The sequence below is a fragment of the Scyliorhinus torazame genome, chromosome 5 (assembly GCF_047496885.1).
Source record: "Scyliorhinus torazame isolate Kashiwa2021f chromosome 5, sScyTor2.1, whole genome shotgun sequence".
NCBI lineage: Eukaryota > Metazoa > Chordata > Chondrichthyes > Carcharhiniformes > Scyliorhinidae > Scyliorhinus > Scyliorhinus torazame.
Genome location: NC_092711.1, coordinates 106,346,441 through 106,372,819, shown reverse-complemented (window position 1 = coordinate 106,372,819; position 26,379 = coordinate 106,346,441). Strand labels below are relative to the sequence as shown.

General features: G+C 47.6%; 1 protein-coding gene and 2 long non-coding RNA genes across 4 annotated transcripts in view; 1 reads left to right on the top strand and 2 right to left on the bottom strand.

The window, feature by feature from the left end:
• The window catches only part of LOC140417838 (uncharacterized), a 94,661-nt gene that overhangs the window by 50,037 nt on the left and 18,245 nt on the right, over nt 1-26,379 (top strand). The gene's annotated exons all lie outside the window — the stretch shown is intronic.
• On the bottom strand, nt 9,992-16,640 carry LOC140421605 (uncharacterized). 2 transcript variants are annotated; one of them, XR_011946931.1, is made up of 2 exons: nt 16,478-16,640; nt 9,992-15,569 (listed from the first exon to the last, which is right to left on the bottom strand). It is a non-coding gene; the product is annotated as an uncharacterized lncRNA (long non-coding RNA). The 2 variants fall into 2 exon arrangements; XR_011946932.1 differs by lacking the exon at nt 16,478-16,640 and adding an exon at nt 15,974-16,462.
• Nucleotides 21,145-23,757, bottom strand: LOC140421618 (uncharacterized). The gene is made up of 2 exons (XR_011946946.1): nt 23,665-23,757; nt 21,145-21,781 (listed from the first exon to the last, which is right to left on the bottom strand). It is a non-coding gene; the product is annotated as an uncharacterized lncRNA (long non-coding RNA).

Below are 26,379 nucleotides of genomic sequence, written 5' to 3'. Positions count from 1 at the left end.
TCCCAGCCTTTTAGCCCTGACAAATGCCTCCTTTTTCTTTTTGACGAGGCCTACAATATCATTCGTCATCCAAGGTTCCCGAAAATTGCCGTATTTATCTTTCTTCCTCACAGGAACATGCCTGTCCTGTATTCCTTTCAACTGACACTTGAAAGCCTCCCACATGTCAGATGTTGATTTGCCCTCAAACATCCGCCCCCAATCTATGTTCTTCAGGTCCCGCCTAATATTGTTATAATTAGCCTTCCCCCAATTTAGCACATTCATCCTCGGACCACTCTTATCCTTGTCCACCAGTACTTTAGCAGGACCATTCCACCTAGCCTGCACATCTTTGGACTGTGGAAGGAAACCGGAGCACCCGGAGGAAACCCACGCACACACGGGGAGAAACTGCCAACTCCACATAATCAGTCACACAAGGCCGGAATTTAACCCGGGTCACTGGCACTGTGAGGCAGCAGTGCTAACCACTGTGCCACAGCCAAACCAATCTCTCCTTGAAGGACAGCCCGGTAACCTCCCTATCAGCCGAATGACCCTCCGCTGCACTCCCTCTCTGGCAACTATATCCTTTCTTAGTTAGGGAGACCGAAACTGTACGCAATACTCCTGGTGTGGTCACACCAAGGCCTTGTGTAACTGCAGAAAGACATCTCCACTTCTGAACTCAAATCCCTCTTTCAATGAAGGCCAACATATCATTGGCCTTCTTAACTGCTTGCTGCACCCCCCTCTCCACTTTCAGTGACTGGTGTACAAGGACAGCCAGCTCCCTTTCTACATCCACATTCACCAACAAATCATTGTTTAAATCAGACACTTTCCATCAGGATTTTGTTACACCAACGTGTACAAATGTCAGAAATGACTGTGCTGTGCTCACCTAAAATGGCCACCATTAAGTAACTTAAAATGGCTGACTGCTGATCGTGGATTTTCTGTTGACAATATTCCCACACAGACAGAGAGAGAAGCAGAAACAGACAGATGGAGAAACTAATAGATGACATTTATTTGAGATTTTGAAACCCTGTCAAACACTCCCAGGACAGGTACATCACGGGGTTAGATACAGAGTGAAGCTCCCTCTATATTGTCCCCCATCAAACAATCCCAGGACAGGTACAGTACGGGGTTAGATATAGAGAAAAGCTCCCACTACACTGTCCCCATCAAACAATCCCAGGACAGGTACAGTACGGGGTTAGATATAGAGAAAAGCTCCCACTACACTGTCCCCATCAAACACTCCCAGGACAGATACAGCACGGGGTTAGATACAGAGTAAAGCTCCCTCTACACTGTCCCCATCAAACACTCCCAGGACAGGTACAGCACGGGGTTAGATACAGAGTAAAACTCCCTCTACACTGTCCCCATCAAACACTCCCAGGACAGGTACAGCACAGGGTTAGATACAGAGTAAATCTCCCTCTACACTGTCCTCAACACTCCCAGGACAGGTACAGCACGGGGTTAGATACAGAGTAAAGCTCCCTCTACACTGTCCCCATCAAACATTAGACACACAGATTGCGAGGGACACACAGATTGCGAGGGACGCAAAATGAAAATTGAAATCGCTTATTGTCACAAGTAGGCTTCAAATGAAGTTACTGTGAAAAGCCCCTAGTCGTCACATTACTGCGCCTGTTCGCGGAGGCTGTTACGGGACACACAGAGAGCGAGGGACACACTGGGAGCGAGGGACGCACAGAGGGCGAGGGACGCACAGAGGGCGAGGGACGCACAGAGGGCGAGGGACCCACAGAGGGCGAGGGACCCACAGAGAGCGAGGGACCCACAGAGAGCGAGGGACCCACAGAGAGCGAGGGACCCACAGAGAGCGAGGGACCCACAGAGAGCGAGGGACCCACAGAGAGCGAGGGACCCACAGAGAGCGAGGGACCCACAGAGAGCGAGGGACCCACAGAGAGCGAGGGACCCACAGAGAGCGAGGGACCCACAGAGAGCGAGGGACCCACAGAGAGCGAGGGACCCACAGAGAGCGAGGGACCCACAGAGAGCGAGGGACCCACAGAGAGCGAGGGACCCACAGAGAGCGAGGGACCCACAGAGAGCGAGGGACCCACAGAGAGCGAGGGACCCACAGAGAGCGAGGGACCCACAGATTGCGAGGGACCCACAGACCCACAGATCACACACACATGATCTTACATACTCACACTCACTCTTACACACACACTCACTATTACTCACTCATTCTTACATACGCACACACTTTTACACACACATGCTCACTCACTTTCACACATTAACTTGCTCACTCTTACACACTTACCCACACTTCCAATCACTCACACTCACATACTAATCACTCACTCGCACACCAATCACTCACACTCACCGACACGCTCACACGCTCATTCCCATTCACTCACAAACTCACTCTTACACACTCAGTCACTCTTATACAAACACACTGTTCACACACACTTGCACACACTCACTCGTACACACTCACTCTTACAATCACACACAGTAGTTCTCACCAATTCTCACTCTTACACACACTCACTCACTCTTACACACACTCACTCACTGTTATACACACTCACTCAGACACTGGGGGACACGCAGAGAGCGAGGGACACGCAGAGAGCGAGGGACACAGCGAGAGCGAGGGACACAGCGAGAGCGAGGGACACAGCGAGAGCGAGGGACACAGCGAGAGCGAGGGACACAGAGCGAGGGAGGGACACAGAGCGAGGGAGGGACACAGAGCGAGGGAGGGACACAGAGCGAGGCCACAAGTAACCACGGTGATTGGATTTTGCTGTTCCTCACATTCAGGACTGAACCATGTTCATTTGGGTCTCTTTCTGCTGATAACAAACTCCAGCCCATTTACAGAGGCTAACATTCTGGCTAAAAGTCAAATAAATTAGATTTATGTTAAATGTGCAGTGTTGAAACTTTTTAATATCTCTGACACAAGTTAGTTCCTTTTGAAGTACTCTCGCTCTCACATTTTCTTCCATCCTCACCAACAAGAATTGTGAGGAGCGCTGGGCAGCACGGTGGCCTAGTGCTTAGCACAGCTGCCCCACGGCGCTGGGGTCCCAGGTTCGATCCCAGCTCTGGGTCACTGTCCGTGTGGAGTTTGCACATTCTCCCCGTGTCTGCGTGTGTTTCGCCCCCACAATCCAAAGATGTGCAGGTTAGGTTGATTGGCCACACTAAATTTCCCCTTGAGTGGAAAAGATAATTGGGTACTTTAAATTTAAAAAAATCCGAGTAAATCCGATCAGTTGCCTCTGCTGCTTCCCTCCCTTCCACGATCCCACCGGACCAAACTGTCTCTAAATTTCATCCTTTTGACTTCTGGTGGCGGCCATGGAGTCGGATGTCGCGAATTTGGTAACTCCCGCTCGTGACGGACCTTTTGGACTTTTCTCCCGATTTTTTTCGGAATTGTATTAGAAACATCAGTGGAGAGTGAGACAGTGAGGAGAAATCCCCCACTGGTATATGGAGCCATGGACCAGAAGTGGTCGTATAAGAAGAATTAGTTGAGCACCGAAGGTGACTGTAGAACCTGCAGCACGGGAAAGCATGGCGGAGGCGCAGGATTCCGGTTTGGTGGCACTGGTCACCACTGAGGGCCAGGAACTTTTACTTTGAATCGCCAGACGAAGCGATGGACTTTATCAAAGACAAAAGGCTGGCAGGGGTTTGAGGACATGGGGTGGACAGCACGGTAGCAATGTGGATAGCACAATTGCTTCACAGCTCCAGGGTCCCAGGTTCGATTCCGGCTTGGGTCACTGTCTGTGCGGAGTCTGCACATCCTCCCCGTGTGTGCGTGGGTTTCCTCCGGGTGCTCCGGTTTCCTCCCACAGTCCAAAGATGTGCTGGTTAGGTGGATTGGTCATGACAAATTGCCCTTAGTGTCCAAAATTGCCCTTAGTGTTGGGTGGGGTTACTGGGTTATGGGGATAGGGTGGAGGTGTTGACCTTGGGTAGGGTGCTCTTTCCAAGAGCCGGTGCAGACTCGATGGGCCGAATGGCCTCCTTCTGCACTGTAAATTCTATGATAATCTATGACATTGAACCTCGGGGGAGGGTATTGCGGTATCGATTCTGTTTAAGTGTTCTTAGTTTTTATCTGTATATGCAGTGCTCTCTGTAACGTTTTTAGGCCGTTGCTCAGATTTGTAAGTTAACTTTGTTTCAGTGGGTGGAGGGATTTTTTCGACTTTTTTGGGCACTGTGATGTTTTGAATATGTATGTTTGAGTGGAGGGGGGGAGGGGATAGGATGTCTGGCACCATGGGCGGGGGTTACCAGGATAGTTAGGTGGGCCTCCCGACTAGGCTGATCACATGGAACGTTAGATTGAGGAAGGGATGGGACGGCCAAGTATTTCATTCAGGGCTGGACTCTTAAGACCAGGGGGATCGCCATCCTGATCAACAAACGGGTGGCATTTGAGGCAGGGAGAATAGTGGTGGACGTGGGGGCCAGGTACATCCTGGTGAGTGGGAAGCTTGAGGGGATGCTGGTGGTACTTGTGAATATATATGCACCAAACAGGGACGATGTGGAATTCATGAGGGGGGTGTTAGGTCAGATCCCGGACTGAGAGTCGCATAAGCTGGTCATGGGGGAGACTTAAATATGGTCATTGACCCAAGGTTGGACCGGTCGAGGTCATGGACAGGGAGGGTGCCAGCAGTAGCGAAGGAACTAAAGGGGTTCATGGAGCAGATGCGGGGGCGGGGGTGGGGGAGGTAAACCCATGGAGGTTCAGACGGCCAAGAGTGAAGGAGTTTTCTTTTCTCTCTCATGTGCACAAAGCATGCTCCCGGATAAAAAAAAAATTTCTGAGCAGGGTTCTACTGGCGGGGGTGGTTGATACCGAATATTCGGCGATTGCTCTATTGGACCATGCCCCACATTGGGTGGATTTACGGGTGAGCAAGGAGAGAAGGCAGCGCCCGCAATGGAGGTTGGATGTGGGACTGTTAGCAGATGAGGGGGTGTGCGGGCGGGTGAGGGAGTCCATCCAGAACTATTTGGAAATAAATGACACTGGGGAAGTCTCGGCAGCAACGGTTTGGGAAGCGCTGAAGGCAGTGGTTCGGGTGGAGTTAATCTTGATATGGGCTCAGAGGGAGAAGGTGGAGCGAGCAGAGATGGATAGGTTGGTTGGGGAAATACTCCAGGTGGACAGGAGATATTCGGAGGCCCCGGACATGGGGTTATTGAAGGAGCGGCAGAGGCTGCAGATGGAGTTTGGGCCGTTATCTACAGGGAAGGCAGTGGAGCAACATGAGGGGGGTGGTATATGAGTATGGTGAGAAGGCCAGTACGATGCTAGCGCATGAGCTGAGGAAAAGGGAGGTGGCCAGGGAGATAGGAAGAGTGAAGGACAGAGATGGGAACGCGGTCTTGGACCCAGCAGGGGTGAACGGGGTGTTTAAGGAGTTTTATAGCAGGCTATATGAGCCGGAATTCCCAACTGGGGTAGAGGGGATGAGGCAGTTCCTGGGTGAGTTGAAGTTCCCGAAGTTGGAGGAAAGACTGGTGGAGGGGGTTGGAAGCCCCAATTGGAATTGAAGAAATAGTGGAGGGGCTGGAGGCCAGTCATCAGGTAAGGCCCCGGGACCGGACGGCTACCCAGTGGAATTTTATAAGACGTTCTCGGAGATGCTGGGCCTGCTGCTGGTGAGGGCATTTAATGAGGCAAGGGAGCGGGGTGCCCTTCCCCCAACAATGTCGCAGGCCTACATCCTGAAGCGGGAGAAGGACCCAGAGCTATGCGGGTCATATAGGCCCATCTCCCTATTGAATGTGGATGCCAAACTGTTGGCCAGAATATTGGCCTCCGGAGGTGATCGGGGAAGACCCGACGGGGTTTGTAAAGGGCAGGCAACATGCGGCCAATGTCAGGCTCTTAAACGTTATATGATGCCCTCAAGGGGGGGGGGGGGGGCGCGGGTTGATGGAGGTGGTAGTTGCGATGGACACGGAGAAGGCCTTTGATCGGGTGGAGTGGAAATATTTGTGGGAGGTTAGGAAGGTTCGGGTTTGGGCAGGGCATCATTGATTGGGTTTGGCTGCTGTACCAGGCACCAGTAGCAAGCGTATGAACGAATCAGCTGATGTTAGGTTATTTTACGTTGCACCGAGGGAGGAGGCAATGGTGTCCCCTCTCCCCGCTGTTGTTTGCTGTGGCCATAGAGCCATTGGCGATGGCTTTAAAGAGCATCTAGGAATTGGAAAGTGTTGGTTCAGTGGGGGAGGGGAACACAGGGTCTCGCTTTACGCTGACGACCCGCTCCTGTATATTTCCGACCCGTTAGGGGGATGGGGGAGATTATGCGGATCCGAGGGGAATTCGGTAGGTTTTCAGGGTATAAATTGAATATGGGGAAAAATGAGATGTTCGCGATCCAGACGAGGGGGCCGGAGAGGAGACTGGGAGAGCTGCCGTTTAGAATGGTTGGGCGGGGGGGAGCTTACGTTATTTGGGAATCCAGATGGCACGGGAATGGGAGACTTTACATAAGTTAAATCTGACCCGGCTAGTAGAGGAAATGAAGGAGGACTTTAGAAGGTGGGACATGCTCCCGCTGTCACTTTCGGGGAGGGTGCACACAGTGAAAATGACGGTTCTCCCGAGATTTCTGTTTGTTTTCCAGTGCCTTCCCTTCTTTATCCCAAAGGCATTTTTTAAACCGGTAAACAAGGCGATTTTGGGTTGTGTGTGGGTGGATAAAACCCCGCGAGTGAAGCAAGTGTTGCTGGAGCGTAGTCGAGGGAAGGGTGGGTTGGCGCTGCCGAATGTTAGCAACTATTACTGGGTGGCAAATATAGCCATGGTTAGGAAGTGGGTAGTGGGGGGGGGGGAAATCGGTGAGAGTGTGAGGTAGCATTGTGTAAGGACTCAAGTCTGATAACGTCACCTCTGCCGTTCTTGGCGGCCCGGTACTCCACAAGCCGGGTGATGGTGACGGCCCTGATAGTCTGGGGGCAGTGGAGGAAGCACGTGAGAGTGGAGGGTGCATCAGTCTGGGCCCCGATTTGTAACAACCATCGGTTTGTACCGGGAAGGCTGGATGGGGAGTTCCAGAGGTGGCAGGGATCAAGAGGATGGGAGCTTCCCCTGTCTGAAGGATTTAGAGGAGAAATTTGAATTGCCAGCAGGAAATGGATTCTGGTATCTGCAGGTACGGAATTTTTTGTGAAGGCAGGTTTCAACCTTTCCGCTCCTACCACCACGGGGGATACAGGACAAGGTAGTTTCGAGAATGGGGGTGGGAGAGGGAAAGGTATCGGATATCTACAAAGAACTCATGGAGTCAGAGGTAACTCAGATAGAGGAGCTATGGGGAGAGATAGAGGCAGATCTGTGGGCGAATGCCTTGAGCAGAGTCAATACGTCCTCACCATGTGCCAGGCTCAGCCTGATACAATTTAAGGTCATTCATTGGGGGCACATTTTATTTTTTAATTTTAGAATAACCAATTTATTTTTTCCTATTAAGGGGCAATTTAGCGTGGCCAATCCACCTACCCTGCACATCTTTGGGTTGTGGGGGCGAAACCCACACAAACACGGGGAGAATGTGCAAACGCCACATGGACAGCGACCCAGAGCCGGGATCGAATCTGGGACCTCAGCGCCGTGAGGCAGCAATGCTAGCCACTGTGCTGCCCCGTTCACTGGGCACACATGAAGGTGGCCCAGATGAGCAGATGTTTTGGGGTAGAGGACAGGTCTGCAGGGGGGCCAGCAAATCATATCAATATGTTCTGGGCATGCCCTAAGCTTGGGGGATTCTGGCAGGGTTTTGCAGATGTCATGTCCATGGTACTAAAAACACGGGTGGTGCCGAGTCCTGAGGTGGCGGATTTTGGAGTGTCGGGAGTCCAGGGGGCGAGAGAGACTGATGTCTTGGTCCTCCCTAGCGTGGAGGGATCTAAGCCCCCAAAGTCAGAGATTTGGGTTAGCAACATGGCTGGGTTTCTCAGTCTTGAATCAAGTTTGCCCGAAGAGTGTCAACGCTAGGATTCGTCCGGAGGTGGCAGCCGTTTGTCGACTTCTTCAGAGAAAATTAACTCTCAGCAGAGGCAAAAAAAGGGGAGGGGAGTAGTTAGGCTATTTTCTGTTGAGGGTAGGGGGGACTTGTTAGGGATGGTGATGATTTATGCACGGATTTGCATTGTTTACTGTTGTCACTTATTATTATAAAATTACAAAAACCTTAATAAAATGTTTTTTTTTTAAATCAACATCACCAAAATCAGATCATCTGCTCATTGCCACATTGCTGTGTGACATCTTGCTTTGTAAAAATTGGCTGCTGCATTTCCTACAACAGTGACGACACTTCAGAAGCACTTTGGAACATGGTGGTTGTGAAAGGTGCTACAGAAGTGCAAGTTTTAAATTGAAGATTGATGCTTTCTGATCCTTAATTGATTTCAGACATCCCCAATTTATAGATTTGCTTTGGTTCAGACAAGACTTTAACCAATTAAAGCAAAGGCAGAATTCTGGACAGTAAATTTAAAAACAAGTTTTTTTAAAGAAAAGCTTTACTGAACAATTTGAAGACATTGACGTTTACAACTTCAAGCAGGTGATCAGTCTGTAGAAGTGTAACCCTCCCTGGCTCCTTCTTTGACAGTAATTTCCTTGGAACTCGGCCTTGAGAGTCTTCAGTACTTGGCCAGCAAGGAAAACCTTCGGAACCTCGACTTTTATCCCCAAAGTGACCATTACCTCATGTCTGAGTTGGGCCTGTGGTAACATGACCATTGGTCAATTGGGCACCAGTTTAATTTAATTGGATCTCCAATTACTGACACCACCTTCTCTCATTACCTCAGACAGGAATACAATCAAACTGTTTCATACTATCCCTTTACTCGATTCTGTACAATTCCTTATTCATACAATTTCAAATGTTGAGGCTAATCAGAGTTGGTAGGTCTCTCTATTGCGGTTACATTTATCCCCATTGCACATTCTTTATATACACAGCAATGAAGCTTTTACATTTTTACAACAAATAAAACTCAGACTATTACTACAACTACTGATTAATTATTGTTTCATTAATTGTAACTCAGTTACGGATCACTGCTTATTTCATCATCTGTGGCAGACTGGTAGCTAATTAATACAGTAATTTTTAATTAATATATTTGATTGATACAAGATACACTGGTTCTCTACTGAGTAGTACTACACTCCCTATGCTTCACCCGGTGTCTATGTATTTACATTGTGTCTTTATTGTATGTCCGAGGTTTTTTCATGTATCGAATGATCTTTCTGGACTGTACGCAGAACAATACTTTTCGCTGTACCTTGGGACACGTGACAATAAATCAAATCCAATCAAAGAGACAGTTTCTTACTCGTCTTCAAATTGTACAGTCGTCTTAAAAATTATTCATTCATCGGAGGTGGGGGTCACTGGCTGGGCCAGCATTTATTGCTCATTCCAATTGCCCTTGAACTGCGTGTCTTGAGGCAATTTCAGAGGGCACTTACAAATCAACCACAACATTGCTGTGGATCTGGAGTCACGTGCAGGCCAGACCACGTAAGGAGAGCAGATTTCCTAAAGGGCATGAGTGAATCAGACGGGTTTTTACAACAATCAACAATGTCATCATTAGACTTTTAATTTGAGACTTTTATTAAATTTCAATATCTGTCATAGCCAGATTCGATCCCAGAGCATTAAACTGGGTCTCAGGATTACTAGCCCAGTAACAATACCATTACAGCACTGCTGAGCCCACATAGTCTTGGCAGAATATGATGTCTTGTAAATTCTCAAAATTATAAAGTAATTAATTTTTTCAAACAAATTCTGGTAGTTCTGCTGTTTCTGGAAACATTCTGGTTGATGGTGTTTTTTTTAAAAACAAAGATCTAGTCTTTGCAATATAATTACCTAATACACCAATTCATCAATGATAATCAATATTCAGTACAGAATAATTGTTAATTTAATTAGTGTTTATTGCTATGAAATCTATACATAGTTAATATAGAAAAAGTTACATGCCTACAGGAAACCACATGTTAGAGATGTAAAAGGGTTTCCTTGACCTTGTTACTAATGACAGTGAATACACTATGAAAATAACAATTTAAAAACTAAATGTGATTACACATGGTACTTACAGCTTCCTACATTACAACAGTGAATACATTTCAAAGGAACTCCATTGGCTTTAAAACACTTTAGGAGGTCCAGGGGATGTGAGAGGTTTTATAGAAATGTACATTTGTTCTAATTGTCCACAAACTAGGAAATATTACACTTGGTGTCCTCACCAAAATCATTGATAAAAATTGAGTCTTAATTTTGTGTAATAATCACGTCGACACCATTTTGAATATTCTGTGAAACTCCAGACACACCATATGCACAATTATTTGTTGTAAAACACAGCGAGTTGTTGTGATTTGGAATACACTGTCTATAAATGGTGGTCGAGTCTCATTGGTCTAACTTCCAAAAGGGAAATTGATGCATTCTGAAAAAGAAAACAAAATAGTCGAACTCTGGGATTAAATGGGTCACTGTACAAAGAGCTGGTATGTGAAAAATGGGCCAAATAGGCTCCTCTGTGCTCTGGGAGCCTTGTGTACATGTTAAGGGAGTGGTAACGACCTGGAACCTGCTGCCTATGAGGTAGGAGATGTAGAGATGACGGAAGGATTTCAATCGGAAATTGGACAGGTACTGAGAGAAATAAACCCACAGGGATTCGGGGATAGAACGGGGCAATGGACAGACTGGCTTCCTCCACAGGGAGCCAACACGGTCTCAAAGGGCTGAATGGCCCCATTCCCCACCCTCCAGATGCTGTGATCTCAGGAGAGAAATTCAGCTGCTCCAGTCACTCCAACTAACTGGAGTCCCTCATCTCTGGTGTCATTCTCGTAAATGTCCTCTACACCCTCGAAGAACTTCACATCTTTCCTAAAGTGTGAGGCCCATATATTGGGTTCCATTCCAGAGGGACAGAATTGAAAAACAAGGAGGAAATGTTCAACTTGTTTCAAACGATGGTTCGACTACACTGGGAGCTCTGTCAACATTGGTGATCTCCATTTAGAAAAAGGAAATGGAGGCACTGGATAAGGTGCAACAAAGATTCATAATATACAGAACTGAGAGCATTTAACACTCAGGAAAGGCTGGGGCTGCTTTTTCTGGAAAAGAGAAGACTGATGGGTGACCTGTTGGAAGTCTTTCAGATTCTGAAGGGATTCAATCATCCAATAGGAATTTCAATAGAAACCTCTTTACCCAGCGAGTGGTGAGAATGTGGAACTTGTTACCACAGCGAGTGGTTGAGGTGAACAGCATGAATCCATTGTACGTAAAGCTAGATACTTACATGAGGGAGAAAGAATAGAAGGAGATGCTGATGGGGGAGATGTAGAGGGGTGGGTGGAGGATCATGTGGAGCATCAATACTGACACAGACCATGGCTAACCTCAGCTGGTATGGGAATTTAACCTGTGCTGTTGGTGTCACTCAGCACAAACCAGCCAACTGAGCTAACCGATGCCAGTGTAAATCTGTAATAATTCCTTAAATATTAGTGATTGCCTGTCTCCCACTATACTATTTAATGTAGTTTCCCAGTGCATCTCAGCCAACTTGCCCCTCATAACCTGATAGTTTTCTCCTGCGAGAAGCACCAAGATAAATTAAACAAAACAACCGTGTAACCACCTTAGACCATCTTCATGACAAAGTGGCGTGATTTTTGCAGTTTCCAAACAGAAAAGAGAATGAAACATCTTATCACCTCCAACAGAATGAACAAAATGCAGTCCTGGATGTAATTGAGACCAGAAACAATAACAGCAGAATCCAATCCCTGTAATCAGTTGTGAACTTGTTGGTGTCTCAGGAAGTGCGATGAATTACAAAATCCGAGATTTGCACATTGAGAGCAGGTGAACGGCCTCTCCCCAGTATGAACTCCCTGGTGTGACTGCAGACGGCATAACCGAGTGAAACGCGCAAAAAGATGTGAACGGGTGTGAGATAATCGGGATTATGGAGACATGGCTGCAAGATGACCCGGGAAGGGAATTTAATATATTTAGGAAGGACTGACAAAAAGGAAAAGGCAGTGGAGTGATAGTGCTGCTTAAAGAGGAAATTAATGCAATAGTGAGGAAGGGTATTAGCTCCGACAATGTGGAATCTGTATGGATAGAGCTCAGAAACACCAAGGGGAAAATAAATTAGTAAAGAGGCCCCCAAACTGCAGTGGTGATGTTAGGAATAGCATAAAACAGGAAATTAGGCTGATTGTAAAAGTTTCTATAAGTATATGAAGAGAAAAAGATTGGTGAAGACAAATGTAGGTTCCTTACAGCTGGGCAAATACATAATTTGGTTCTGTCTTCACAAATCTTATGCCAGAAATGTTGGGGAACACAGGATTTAGTGAGAGGGAGGAGCTGAAGGAGATTAATATAAGTAGAGAAATGATGTTGGGGAAATTGATGGGATTGAAGGCTGGTAAATCCCCAGGGCTTGATAATCTGCATCCCAAAGTAGTTAAGGAAGTGGCTCTCGAAATAGTGGAGGCATTGGTGGTCATCTTCCAAGATTCTATAGACTCTGAAACAGTTCCTGCAGATTGGAGGGTGGCTTATGTAATTCCACTGTTTAAAAAGGGAAATGTGGAGAAAAATTGAGGAATTCTCGATCAGGAAGCCTGACCTCGGCAGTGGGGAAATTCGAGAATCCGTTATCAAAGATTTTATAGCAAAGCACTTAGAAACCAGTGGCAGGATCGGACAGAGTCAGCATGGATTTATGAAGGGGAAATCATGCTTGACAAATCTGCTGGAGTTCTTCAACGGTGTAACTGGTAGAGTTGACGAGGGGGAGCCAGTGGATGTGGTATATTTGGACTTTCAGAAGGCGTTTGACAAAGTCCCACATAAGAGATTAGTGCGTAAAATTAAAGAACATGGGATTAGGGGTAGTGTAGTGAGATGGATAGAAAACTGGTTGGCAGACAGGAAAGAAAGTGTTGGAATTAATGGGTCTTTTTCAAATTGGCAGGCAGGACGGGGTACCTCAGGCGTCGGTGCTAGGACCCCAGATATTCACAAGATGTATTAATAATTTTTTTTTAAAATTGAAAGTACCCAATTCTTTTTTTCAAATTAAGGGGCAATTTAGCATGCCCAATTCACCTACCCTGCACATCTTTGGGTTATGGGGGTGAGACACACGCAGACACGGGGAGAACCTGTCTCTACACGGACAGTGACCTGGTGGCAGGATTGAACCCTGATCCTCGGTGCCGTGAGGCAGCACTGTGCCACCCTATATATTAATGATTTAGATGAGGGAACAAAATGCAATATCTCCAAATTTGCAAATTACACCAAGATGCGTGGGAGGGTTTGCTGTGAGGAGGATGCAGAGATCCTTCAGTGTGATTTGGACAAGTTGAGTGAGTGGGCAAATGAATGGCAGATACAGTATAATTTGGAGAAATGCGAGGTTGTCCACTTTGGTAGCAAAAACAAGAAGGCAGACTATTAGCTGAATGGCCATAAATTAGGAGAGGGGAATGTGCTACAAGACCTGGGTGTCCTTGTACACCAGTCAGTGAAGGTAAGCATGCAATTCAGCAGGCGGTAAAGAAGGCAAATGGTTTGCTAGCCTTCACTGCGAGCGGATTCGAGTACAGGAGCATGGTTATCTTGCTATAATTATACAGGGCCTTGGCGAGGCCAATACCTGGAATATTGAGTGCCGTTTTGGTCTCCTTATCTGATGGAAGGATGTTCTTGCTCTAGAGGGAGTGCAGCGAAGGGTGACCACACTGATTCCTGGGATGGTGCTACTGACGTATGAGAGAGTGAATCAGTTAGGATTGTATTCGCTGGAGTTCATTAGAATGGGGGATCTCATAGAAACCTATAATATTCTAACAGGACTTGACAGGGTAGATGCAGGAAAGATTTTCCCGAGGGTGGGAGTGTACAGAACCAGAGGGCGCAGTCTGAGGATACGGAGTAAACAATTTAGGACAGAGATGAGGAGTAATTTCTTCAACCAGAGAGGAGAGAGCCTGTGGAATTTGTTACCACAGGAAATAGTTGAGGCCAATACATTGTATGTTTTCAAGAAGCAGTTAGATATAGCAATTAGGGCGAAGGGGATCAAAGGATATGGAGGGGAAGCGGAATTAAGCTACTGAATTGATGATAAGCCATGATCTGAATGAATGGTGGGGCAGGCGCAAAGGGCCAAATGGCCTCTTCCTGCTCCCATTTTCTATGTTTCTATGTAATCCCTTCCCACACTAAGAGCAGGTGAATGGCTTCTCCCCAGTGTGAATTCGCTGGTGTGTCTGCAGGTTGTATAAACATGTGAATCTCTTCTCACAGAGGGAGCAGGTGAATGGTTTCTCCCCAGTGTGGATTCGCTGATGTCTCAGCAGGCTGGATGAATCAATGAATCCCTTCCCACACTGAGAACAGGTGAATGGCCTCTCTCCAGTGTGAACTCGCTGGTGTGCCTGCAGGTTAGATAACCGAGTGAATCCCTTCCCACACTGAGAGCAGGTGAATGGCCTCTCTCCAGTCTGAACTCGCTGGTGTGCCTGCAGGTTGGATGAATTAATGAATCCCTTCCCGCTCACAGGGCAGGTGAATGGCCTCTCTCCAGTGTGAACTTGCTGGTGTGTCTGCAGGGTGGATGAATTAATGAATCCCTTCCCACACTGAGAGCAGGTGAATGGCCTCTCCCCAGTGTGAATTCGCTGATGTCTCAGCAGGGTAGATGAATTAATGAATCCCTTCCCACACGGAGAGCAGGTGAATGGCCTCTCCCTAGTGTGAACCCGCTGGTGTTTCTGCAGGCTGGATGAATCAATGAATCCCTTCCCACATTCAGAGGTGGTGAATGGCTTCTCCCCAGTGTGAACTCGCTGGTGTGCCTGCAGGTGAGATAACTGAGTGAATCCCTTCCCACACTGAGAGCAGATGAATGGCCTCTCCCCAGTATGAATTCGCTGGTGTGCCCGCAGGGCATATAAATGACTGAATCCCTTCCCACACTGAGAGCAGCTGAACGGCCTCTCTCCGGTGTGAATGCGGCGATGAATCTCCAGCTGAGATGGGGCTCTGTATCCCTTCCCACAGTCCCCACATTTCCACGGTTTCTCCATGTTTTGGGTCTCCTTGTGTCTCTCCAGGCTGGACAATCAGTGGAAGCCTCGTCTACAAACAGAACATGTGCACTGTCTCACCTCACTGTGAATGGTGTGATGTTTTTCCAGGCTGTGTGACTGGTTAAAGCTCTTTCCACAGTCAGTTCATTGGAACACTCTCACTGGGGTGTGTGTTGTGTGGGTCTCGGTGCTTTTCCAGTCACATAAATGTTTAAAATCTTTTGAAGCGACAGGTCGACACAAACATTTCTCCTTCTCACGATGATATTCAGATAAGAAGGAATCGAGTGAGTTTGGCATATTGAAACGTTGAGATTTCTGTCTATAATTCGCCTCTTCCAATATCCTTTAAAAACAATTTACAAAAGTAATTATTGTTAGTACAAGATAGAAACTCAGAACTGACAATTCTAGTTCCTCTGGAACATTATTTCCCCTCTCGTTCTCCAAAAGCTGGAAATCTCCATCCTACACAATCTCCCTCCATTGTCACTCTGCTGTATCTAATATTCACCCTCTCAATTCTCCTGAAGGTGCTGATTCATGTTGATTGACAGATCAGAGCTCAGCTCACTGCTTCCTGACCAGGACACAGAGATTATGACAGGATCAAGAGTAGGCCATTCGGCCCACCGAGTCTGCTCAACCATTCAATGAGATCCTTGGCCGATCTACCTGAGCACCATTTTCCCACACGATCCCCATATCGCTCAATATCTAGAAACCTATCAACATTTGTCTTGAACATACCTGACCACTGAGGCTCCACATTCCTCTGGGGTAGCGAATTCCAAAGCTTCACCACATCCACGAGTGAAGAAATCCCTCCTCATCTCAGATTTAACTCTATAAATACCCGAATACCCGGAGGAAACCCACGCAGACAGTGAAATCTGGAGAGCAGGATTGGCTTCCTTTTCTTTCCATCTCTGCCACCGCTTTGCATCATCAATAAGACATTGAGACTCAAAGACTAATCCAGTTTGATGGACAAGTTGTCTCCATTCTGAACAATGGGGAACAAGCTCCTCCCACTCATTGAAACATCGCCCCGACAAAGATAACAACCGCGCATGCGCCCTGATGCACATCCAATAAAGATGGCGGCCGTTAACCCGAGCCTAAAATGAGGAGCTGCAGCCCCGCTCGATCCAAACTGTTTTCCGTAACTTTTCCGAGGTTTGCGGCTTACAACAGCTTTACACAACGTTTCCGCCCACTCCCGCTCCCTCCATATTGTCAAACGCCCCTTACCAATTTCACATCTGATGGCATAAACCTTCTCCTTCACCATTACCCACACTGCGCATGCTTCAATCACAGCGGGCTCCGCCCCTCATTCACTCCGATTAGTTGGAGGATCAGGCGCTCCCAATCGTCCTCCAGTCCCGCCCCTCCTCTTCCTATTGGTCCGGTGCTGCCGTCAATCACCCAGGCATTGTGACGGTTCCAGATGGTGAGAACGGCCACAGGCTCAGTCTGACTCGCTGATTGTCCAATAATAACAGTGAGAGTCTCAGTGGGACAATCAAACAATAATAGTGGAGATGGGCCCAGAGGAGAAACAGCAAAGGATTCACTCACTTTGACAGGAACAAACACTGTGTCTCTCCCCATAATAAGTCAGACTGCAGTGTGTGAGTGAACATATATGAACATATGGCAGCACGGTAGCATTGTGGATAGCACAATTGCTTCACAGCTCCAGGGTCCCAGGTTCGATTCCGGCTTGGGTCACTGTCTGTGCGGAGTCTGCACGTCCTCCCCGTGTGTGCGTGGGTTTCCTCCGGGTGCTCCGGTTTCCTCCCACAGTCCAAAGATGTGCAGGTTAGGTGGATTGGCCATGATAAATTGCCCTTAGTGTCCAAAATTGCCCTTAGTGTTGGCTTGGGTTACTGGGTTATGGGGATAGGGTGGAGGTGTTGACCTTGGGTAGGGTGCTCTTTCCAAGAGCCGGTGCAGACTCGATGGGCCAAATGGCCTCCTTCTGCACTGTAAATTCTATGATATCATTGGATTCAATGTAGAATCATAGAATCCCTACAGTGCTGAAGGAGGCCATTCGGCCCATCGAATCTGCACCGACCCTGTGAAATATCACCCTATCTGGGCCAATCTCGGGCGGCATGGTAGCACAGTAGGTAGCACTGTTGCTTCCCAGATCCAGGGTACCAGATAATAACTCTGTCACTGTTATTATTAGACAATAACCTGCCTGTTATTCCAATTCCGGTGTGTGTCACTCCGTCGCTGTTATCATTAGACAATAGTAGGAGGGCAAGATGCAAGGTAGCAATGATAATATGATGTTTCTGTGTTATAGTCAATGTCACTGGGAGGTGTGTGATAAAATGGAAACACCATGACAGAGGCACGTGTGACTGACTCCACCTGATTCAGAGCTGTTCTACCCAAGGTGAAAGCAATGATGACATGGGAAACTCCAGAGATTTCTGATATCTGAGGGAGATCTGTAGAGGAACTGAAATCATTCTAGTGGTTCTCGATTTGCACAGTCACACAGGAAAAATATATGACAGCTAAAACCAGTGTTTCAGTCTTCTCTTTGAGACACATTGTGATTGAAAAGATCAAATGTTAAAACATCATGAGAGGAAATTGACACTGTCGCAAAGGGCATCATTGCTACCTCTTGGCACCATGGACCCTGTTTCAATTCTGGCCTTGGGTGACTGTCTGAGTGGAGTTTGCACTTTCTCCCAGTGTCTGCATGGGTTTCCTACCAGCATTCAAAGATTTGCAGCTTAGGTAGATTGGCCATGATCAACTTCCCCTCAGTGTCCAAAAATGTGTGGGTTAGGTGGGGTTACAGGGATAGGATGGGGGATTGTGCCTAGGTATAGTGTAAACTCAATGGGCCGAATGGCCTCCTTTTGCACTGTAGAGATTCTGAGTGAACTGTCGAATTCATCTGGTTCACCATAACACTGCCAATTTACACTCTACAAGTGCAACTCCCTTTGAAAGTTACTGTAAATCTGCTTCCAGCAGCCTGTCAGTGTCAATTCCATATCACATCACATCACTGTGTAAAAACAATTCTCCTCATCACCCCCTTGGGTTCTGTTGTCAAATATGTTAAATCTCTGTGTCCTCTGGTTACAAACCCTCCTGCTCTTGGGAAACAGTTTCTCCCCATCGACACTATCACAAATCCTTCCTCATTTTAAACACCTCTATTAACTCTCCCCTTCACCTTCCCTGATCTCAGAGGGACAATTCCTGTTTCTCCTGCTCTGAGTCACAGGGACACAAAATGTTAACTCTTTTTCTCTCAATACCGATGCTGCCAGAACTGCTGAGTTTTTCCAACATTTACTGTTTTTCTCCTTCTTTCTTTCTTTAATCTATTACAACCCCTTCATGAAATTCTACACCTCTATTAAATAGGAACATACAGACACCGAGAGAGAGAGAGAGAGAGATACAGAGGAAAGGAGAGACAAAACTGAGATTTTAAACAGCAGAAAGATGAGGTGGCGAGAGATAAATGCTGAGAAATAGAGGAAACAAGTAACACAGAAAGAATAATATAAAATATAAGGGAGCAGGTGATCAGTTCCCAGCTACAAAGAGCAGAAAGAACTCAGTGACTGATCCACAGACACAGCCGGTGCTGTCCGGGAATGGAGACTCTGAATAGAAATAACCGGCTCATTTGTAAATGTCACCACAATGTGATCTGTGTGACTCTGCCCTGACTCTGTGGGCAGATATAGGCCGCCTTGACAGATGTTCTCACCAGATTGTGGTCCCTGGATTTATTTTCTGCTCAGAAGTGAGATGTGTGGTTTGGAACTGGCAGCAGAGAAACAGGAAGTTGTGTTTCCTGAGAATGAAACGCAGGCGTCAGTTTCATGTTATCACCATGAACAGTCTTCCTGTCTGTGAGGGTGAACTCACTCTGACAGTATCAAGAACACCCACACATATTGCTGCCAGTCCCAGCATTACATTCACCTCCATTCCCATTTTAAACATTAAAATATGAGGTTATTTAGATTTTTAACATATTAACTGAACAGGAAGATGGACTGAGGATATCACTGGGAGAAATGAGGGGACATTATCCAAAATTAAATTTTCCTCAATGAGGGTTATTAGAAAATTGGAGATGTAAAGTTAGTCGGGGCCGATCAGAGAGAGAGAGAAAGTGAGAGGTAGAGAGAGAAAAGATTCAGTCTCCATAAATGAGATGTTGGAGGAGAGGTTCAGTGTGTTCTGTGCTTCTTCAGAGAGAGAAATTAAGTGAGTTTAGGCGCTCTGTGAAATAGAAATGTTAAAGGAGTGAGTGTCTGAGAGAAAGATAGAGAGGTAGGAGGTCTGTGGAATGAGTGAGTGTGAGAGCGGAGAGAGGTTAAGTCAGAATCTGAAACAGAACAGAGATAGAACAAAGAACAAAGAACAAAGAAATGTACAGCACAGGAACAGGCCCTTCGGCCCTCCAAGCCCGTGCCGACCATACTGCCCGACTAAACTACAATCTTCTACACTTCCTGGGTCCGTATCCTTCTATTCCCATCCTATTCATATATTTGTCAAGATGCCCCTTAAATGTCCCTATCGTCCCTGCTTCCACTACCTCCTCCGGTAGTGAGTTCCAGGCACCCACTACCCTCTGCGTAAAAAACTTGCCTCGTACATCTACTCTAAACTTTGCCCCTCTCACCTTAAACCTATGCCCCCTAGTAATTGACCCCTCTACCCTGGGGAAAAGCCTCTGACTATCCACTCTGTCTATGCCCCTCATAATTTTGTATACCTCTATCAGGTCGCCCCTCAACCTCCTTCGTCCAGTGAGAACAAACCGAGTTTATTCAATCGCTCCTCATAGCTTATGCCCTCCATACCAGGCAACATTCTGGTAAATCTCTTCTGCACCCTCTCTAAAGCCTCCACATCCTTCTGGTAGTGTGGCGACCAGAATTGAACACTATACTCCAAGTGTGGCCTAACTAAGGTTCTATACAGCTGCAACATGACTTGCCAATTCTTATACTCAATGCCCCGGCCAATGAAGGCAAGCATGCCGTATGCCTTCTTGACTACCTTCTCCACCTGTGTAGCCCCTTTCAGTGATCTGTGCACCTGTACTCCTAGATCTCTTTGACTTTCAATACTCTTGAGGGTTCTACCATTCACTGTATATTCCCTACCTGCATTAGCCCTTCCAAAATGCATTACCTCACATTTGTCCAGGTTAAACTCCATCTGCCATCTCTCCGCCCAAGTCTCCAGACAATCTAAATCCTGCTGTATCCTCAGACAGTCCTCATCGCTATCCGCAATTCCACCAACCTTTGTGTCGTCTGCAAACTTACTAATCAGACCAGTTACATTTTCCTCCAAATCATTTATATATACTACAAAGAGCAAAGGTCCCAGCACTGATCCCTGTGGAACACCACTGGTCACAGCCCTCAAATTAGAAAAGCATCCCTCCATTGCTACCGTCTGCCTTCTATGGCCTAGCCAGTTCTGTATCCACCTTGCCAGTTCACCCCTGATCCCGTGTGACTTCACCTTTTGTACTAGTCTACCATGAGGGACCTTGTCAAAGGCCTTACTGAAGTCCATATAGACAACATCTACTGCCCTACCTGCATCAATCATCTTAGTGACCTCCTCGAAAAACTCTATCAAGTTAGTGAGACACGACCTCCCCTTCACAAAACCGTGCTGCCTCTCACTAATACAGAGATGTTCAGTGTGTGAGAGACAGGAGAGCAGGTTCATATACCTGAGGATCACTGAGAATAATCAGAATAAGGAGACCACCCAGAAAGCAGCCAATAGGAATCTTTAGCTGAACACATCACTTATTCTTAAAGGGACATCCGGGGTTCTGACACTGTTCAGCTCCCAGTTAAAGGGGCGGGCACAGCTTTGCCCTTACTCTGTTATGTTTCTGATTGTTAAAGGCCCGCAGGGCTGAGGTTTATTTAAAAAGACAGAATGTGGGAAGCACACATAAACAAAACTGGGAATTCTTGGATACACACTGCAGCTCCTTCATTATCTGGGAATCAAACTGTTGTCCAATTATCCCAGCAGTTAACAGCTGCTATTTTAACGCAGACTTCAACCAATCTATGTTAAGTAGGTTTCTATTCAATTATTTCATTGTGACTGTCACACAAACACATTTTCAGTCTGGAAACTTAAACCAGCTGCTTTAAATTCAATCAGGAACATCACAGTTTTACACCAATCTCAGATCTGACAGCACATTTCCAGCATTCACCATTGTTCTTCTTGACTCTGAACACAGTTGTAAAGGAGCTTCTGTTCTAGGAGCTCTGAAACATGGAAGAGAGCGGTTGGGACACATTTCTTACACGCCTCAGGAATAACCCACACGGGGGCTTTGCTGACAGTGAAACGAGATGAGAAAGACCAAAGTGTTGTTTGTCCCTCTCAGCGTGACCCTGAAAGACTGTGTCCAGGCTGAAGTTCTGTTCCTGCCGTATGATCCTTCCACAGATTGTCCTTTCTGAGCTCCAGACAGGTGATGTTAAACACTCAGGTGTGAAAGATCTGCAACAACGTTTCAAATAAAGTTGATTTATTTCACATTTATAAACCTCATCAGCAGATTAAGACAGTCAGAGTGAACATTATTCAGTCCTGGACATAATTAACAGCATCAATAATGGTATAATCTAAACCTTGTAGTCGCTTGTGAACTCGCTGATGTGTTAGCAGGTGGGATGAGTGAGTAAACTCCCTTTCCACAGACATTACAGTTGAATAGCCGCTCCCCAGTGTGAACTCGATGATGTTTCAGAATATAAGATAAATGAGAAAATTTCTTCCCACATATGGAGCAAGTGAATGGCCTCTCTCCACTGTGAACTCTCTGGTGTGTCAGCAGGTTGGATGACTGACTGAATCCCTTCCCACACACAGAGCAGGTGAATGGCCTCTCCCCAGTGTGAACTCGCTGGTGATTCAATAGGTAGGAGGAACGAGTGAATCCCTTCCCACACACTGAGCAGGTGAACGGTCTGCTCACTGTGAACCTGCTGATGTGTCAGAAGGTTGTATGAACGTGTGAATCCCTTCCCACATTCAGAGCAGGTGAACGGTCTGTCCCCTGTATGAAGTTGCTGGTGTATCAGAAGGTTGGATGAATTAATGAATCCTTTCCCACAATCAGAGCAGGTGAATCGCTTCGCCCCGGTGTGAATTCTCTGGTAGTTCAGTAGGGCATATGGATGGCTGAATCCTTTCCCACACACAGAGCAAGTGAATGGTCTCTCCCCAGTGTGAGCATATTGGTGTGTTGGTAAATCCTTTTTGTTAAAGCTCTTCTCAGTCAGGACAGTTAAAATGTTTGTTATCAGAGTGAACACGTTGATGTGTCTGCAGGTGGGATGACTGAATGAATCCTTTCCCACACACTAAGCAGGTGAACGGTCTCTCCCCAGTGTGACTACGATGATGTGTCAGCAGATCCTTTTTACATTTAAAACTCTTTTCACAGTTAGGATATGTAAACGGTCTCTTATCAGTATGAACAAGTTGGTGTGTCACAATGTGGGATGATCAAGCAAATCCCTTCCCACACACAGGGCAGGTGAATGGCCTCTCCTCAATGTGAACTCGCTGGTGTGTGTGAAGGTTGTATGAATGGGTGAATCCCTCCCACAAATGGAGCAGGTGAACAGTCTCTCCCCAGTGTGACTGTGCCGATGAACCTCCAGTTGTGATGGTAACTGAAACCCCTCCCACAGTCTGCACATTTCCAGGGTTTCTCCATTGTGAGGGGTCTTTATGTCTCTCCTGCTTAAAGCCTTGTCGACACACGCAACAGGAGTATAGTTTTTCCCTGCTGTGAATGGTGTGATTTTCTTTCAGGCTGTGTAACTAGTTCAAGCTCTTTCCACAGTCAGTGCAATGAAACACTCTCATTCGAGTGTGTGTTGTGTGTGTCTCGGTGCTTTTCCAGTCACACTGATCTTTGACATTTTTTTTCCTTAAACGGAAGAGACAAACATTTCTCCTTCCAGTTTCAAAGCCTGATGATATTCAACTCCTGATGAATCGAGTGGCTGTCAGATCTCGATGTGATGTTTGGTTTTGAGTTTTCTGTGGCCAATCCTCCACTTCCAATATCCTGTAAAAGTAGTTTGCAAAAGCCATCACTGTCAGTCCAGGATAGAAATTCTGAACAGCGAATTCTAGTTTCTCTGGAACATTTTTTCCTCTCTTGCTCCCCCAAAGCTGTAAATCCCCGTCCCACACACTCTCCCTCCTCCCTGGGCTGAAATCCAAACCCATCTCACAATCTGCACCATTTCTTTCCTCCACTCCCAGTTTTCTCCCTCCCTCGCCTCTGCCTGGGTTCAGTTCTCCAGCTCCTGTCTGCAGACTGACAATAAAATCAATGGGTCTTATTGGGGGGTTTGGATTCTCACCATTGTCCCCGCTCGCGGCGGCTCTCATTCAGCCTCTGGGAGCCGCACTCACTCTCACTGCGGCTGCGCTCAGCCCGGAGCAGCACCGCGCATGCTCCACACAGATAGGCGACTTCCGGAGGCGGGACATTCTGACGCCTGCGCGTTCTGACTCCTGTGACCAACATAGGGCGTTTTCATCCGCGCCCGGCATTCCGGGTAGCCTTATCCGCCATTATTTCCTTACGTTCCTCAGGGTGATATATTAGTTCCGGTACTTTTGATACAATTCGGTGTATGTCCCGAATGGGGAGGCCGCATCGGTGTTTTTCTCTCTGATCGGCCCCAGTTGACGGCTGTCATCTGTTTTGTGGGTGCTGTGCCACAGGGCGCCTGCGCGGCCGCCATCTTTCTCAGGTGCAACAGGGCGCATGCGCGGCCGTCCAGGACCCGGAAGCCGGAAGAGAGAATATTGTGAATTTCTCGCCTGGACCGAGAGTGAAATTCCTTTGGAAACCCCTTTCGAAAGAGGAGGATTTACTAACGGGAACTTCAAACCAAACATCACATCATCGTCTGACTGAGTTACTCGGATCATCAGGACCTGAATATCATTGGGAGGTAAAATGGTTTGTCTGTTCTGTCCGTGGATAAAGATTTCAGATATCAGAGTGACTGGGAAATTTTTAATGACCATTCCGGGTTAAATTTGAGGCTAACTTCCCCAATGTGATCGGTGTAATTAAATAATTTGTTGTTGTACTTGATGCGCGATCAATTGCACAAAGACTCAGATTGGATACAACTGTGGCATTTTTGCAGTCAGATGTGTGGCCTCCTACTGCAGCTGGCAAAATGGCAGATCAATGGAGGTCACGCATATTTATACAGCTCCTCGTGGGCGGAGCCAGTCGGCAGTGGCTACCGGCGAACCAGTAGTGCAGGTCCTACCTTACATCCCCTAATACAGGTGTACACAGTGGTTCACCACATTCACTCCCTTTAAAAATGAGTCCGGCGGGGTGGTGTGGAACTATATACAACGTTGCAAATTATGTACAGTGTCTTATAATATGAGTGGGAAAGGAAAAAAATGTCCATTTTAACGGTCCGGAGCCGTCAGAGGTTCAGTTGATCCGGTGCTTTGACAATTCGCTGCGAGCGACGTAACGGTGGCGCTGATGTCGGTGCTGGTGCTGGCCAGTAGTCGGATGACCCCGGGAGCGTGCCAACATCTTCTTCATCCACTTGTGTGGGCAGGGGGGGGGGGGGGGGATGGGTCTGGTGGGGTTAATGTTGGTAGCGCCGGGAGAGGGGAGGGAGGCGCATGGGCGGGGGAGTGTGCTGGGGTGGAACCTGATGGTGCCAGGTCCCTGAGGGAGACAGTATCTTGGCGGCCGTCGGGGAACTCCACGTAGGCATACTGAGGGTTGGTGTGGAGCAAGTGTACCCTGTCCACCAAGGGGTCCGCCTTGTGGAGTCGGATGTGCCTACGGAGCAGGACCGGTCCTGGAGCTGCGAGCCAAGTCGGGAGCGACACTCCAGATGTGGACTTCCTGGGGAAGGTAAAAACACGTTCATGGTGTGTGTTATTTGTGGCGGTGCACAGTAGTGACCGGATGGAGTGTAGTGCTTCAGGGAGGACCTCCTGCCAACGAGAGGCTGGGATGTTCCTGGACCCTAGGGCCAGCTGGACGGCCCTCCAAACCGTCCCATTCTCCCTTTCTACTTGGCCGTTACCCCGGGGGTTGTGGCTGGTCGTCCTTCTGGAGGCAATACCCCTGCTGAGCAGGAACTGACGCAGCTCATCACTCATGAATGAGGATCCCCTATCACTGTGGATGTAGGCGGGGAAACCGAACAGAGCAAAAATGGTGTTGAGGGCCTTTATGACGGTGGCAGACGTCATATCGGGCATGGGATGGTGAAGGGGAATCTGGAGTATTCATCGACCACACTGAGAATGTACGTGTTACGGTAGGTGGAGGGGAGGGGCCCTTTGAAATCCACACTGAGGCGTTCAAAGGGGCGGGAAGGCTTCACCAGGCGCGCACGGTCCAGCTGGTAGAAGTGCGCCTTGCACTCCTCACAGACCTGGCATTCCCTGGTGACTGTCCGTACTTCCTCGATGGAGTAGGGCAGATTGCAGGCCTTGACGAGGTGGTACAACCATGTGACCCCCCCCCCCCCAAGGTGACAAAGGCTGTCATGCAGGGCCCGGAGTTGGTCTACTTGTGCGCTGGCACATGTACCTCGGGAGAGGGCATCTGGGGGTTCGTTGAGTTTGCCGGGGTGACACAAAATCTCGTAATTATAGGTGGAGAGCTCGATTCTCCACCGTAAGATTTTATCATTTTTGATCTTGCCCCGCTGCGTGTTGTTAAACATGAAGGCTACCGACCGTTGGTCAGTGAGACGAGTGAATCTCCTGCCGGCCAGGTAATGCCTCCAATGGCGCACAGCTTCAACGATAGCTTGGGCCTCCTTTTCGACAGATGAGTGCCGAATTTCAGAGGCATGAAGGGTGCAGTAAAAGAATGCCATGGGTCTGCCTACCTGATTTAGAGTGGCGGCAAGGGCGACATCTGAAGCGTCGCTTTCTACTTGAAAGGGCAGTGCCTCGTCCACTGCGTGCATCCCGGCCGTGGCTATGTCAGCTTTGATACGGGCGAAGGCATGTTGTGCCTCGGCCGCGAGGGGAAATTGAGTGGACTGTATGAATGGGCGGGCCTTGTC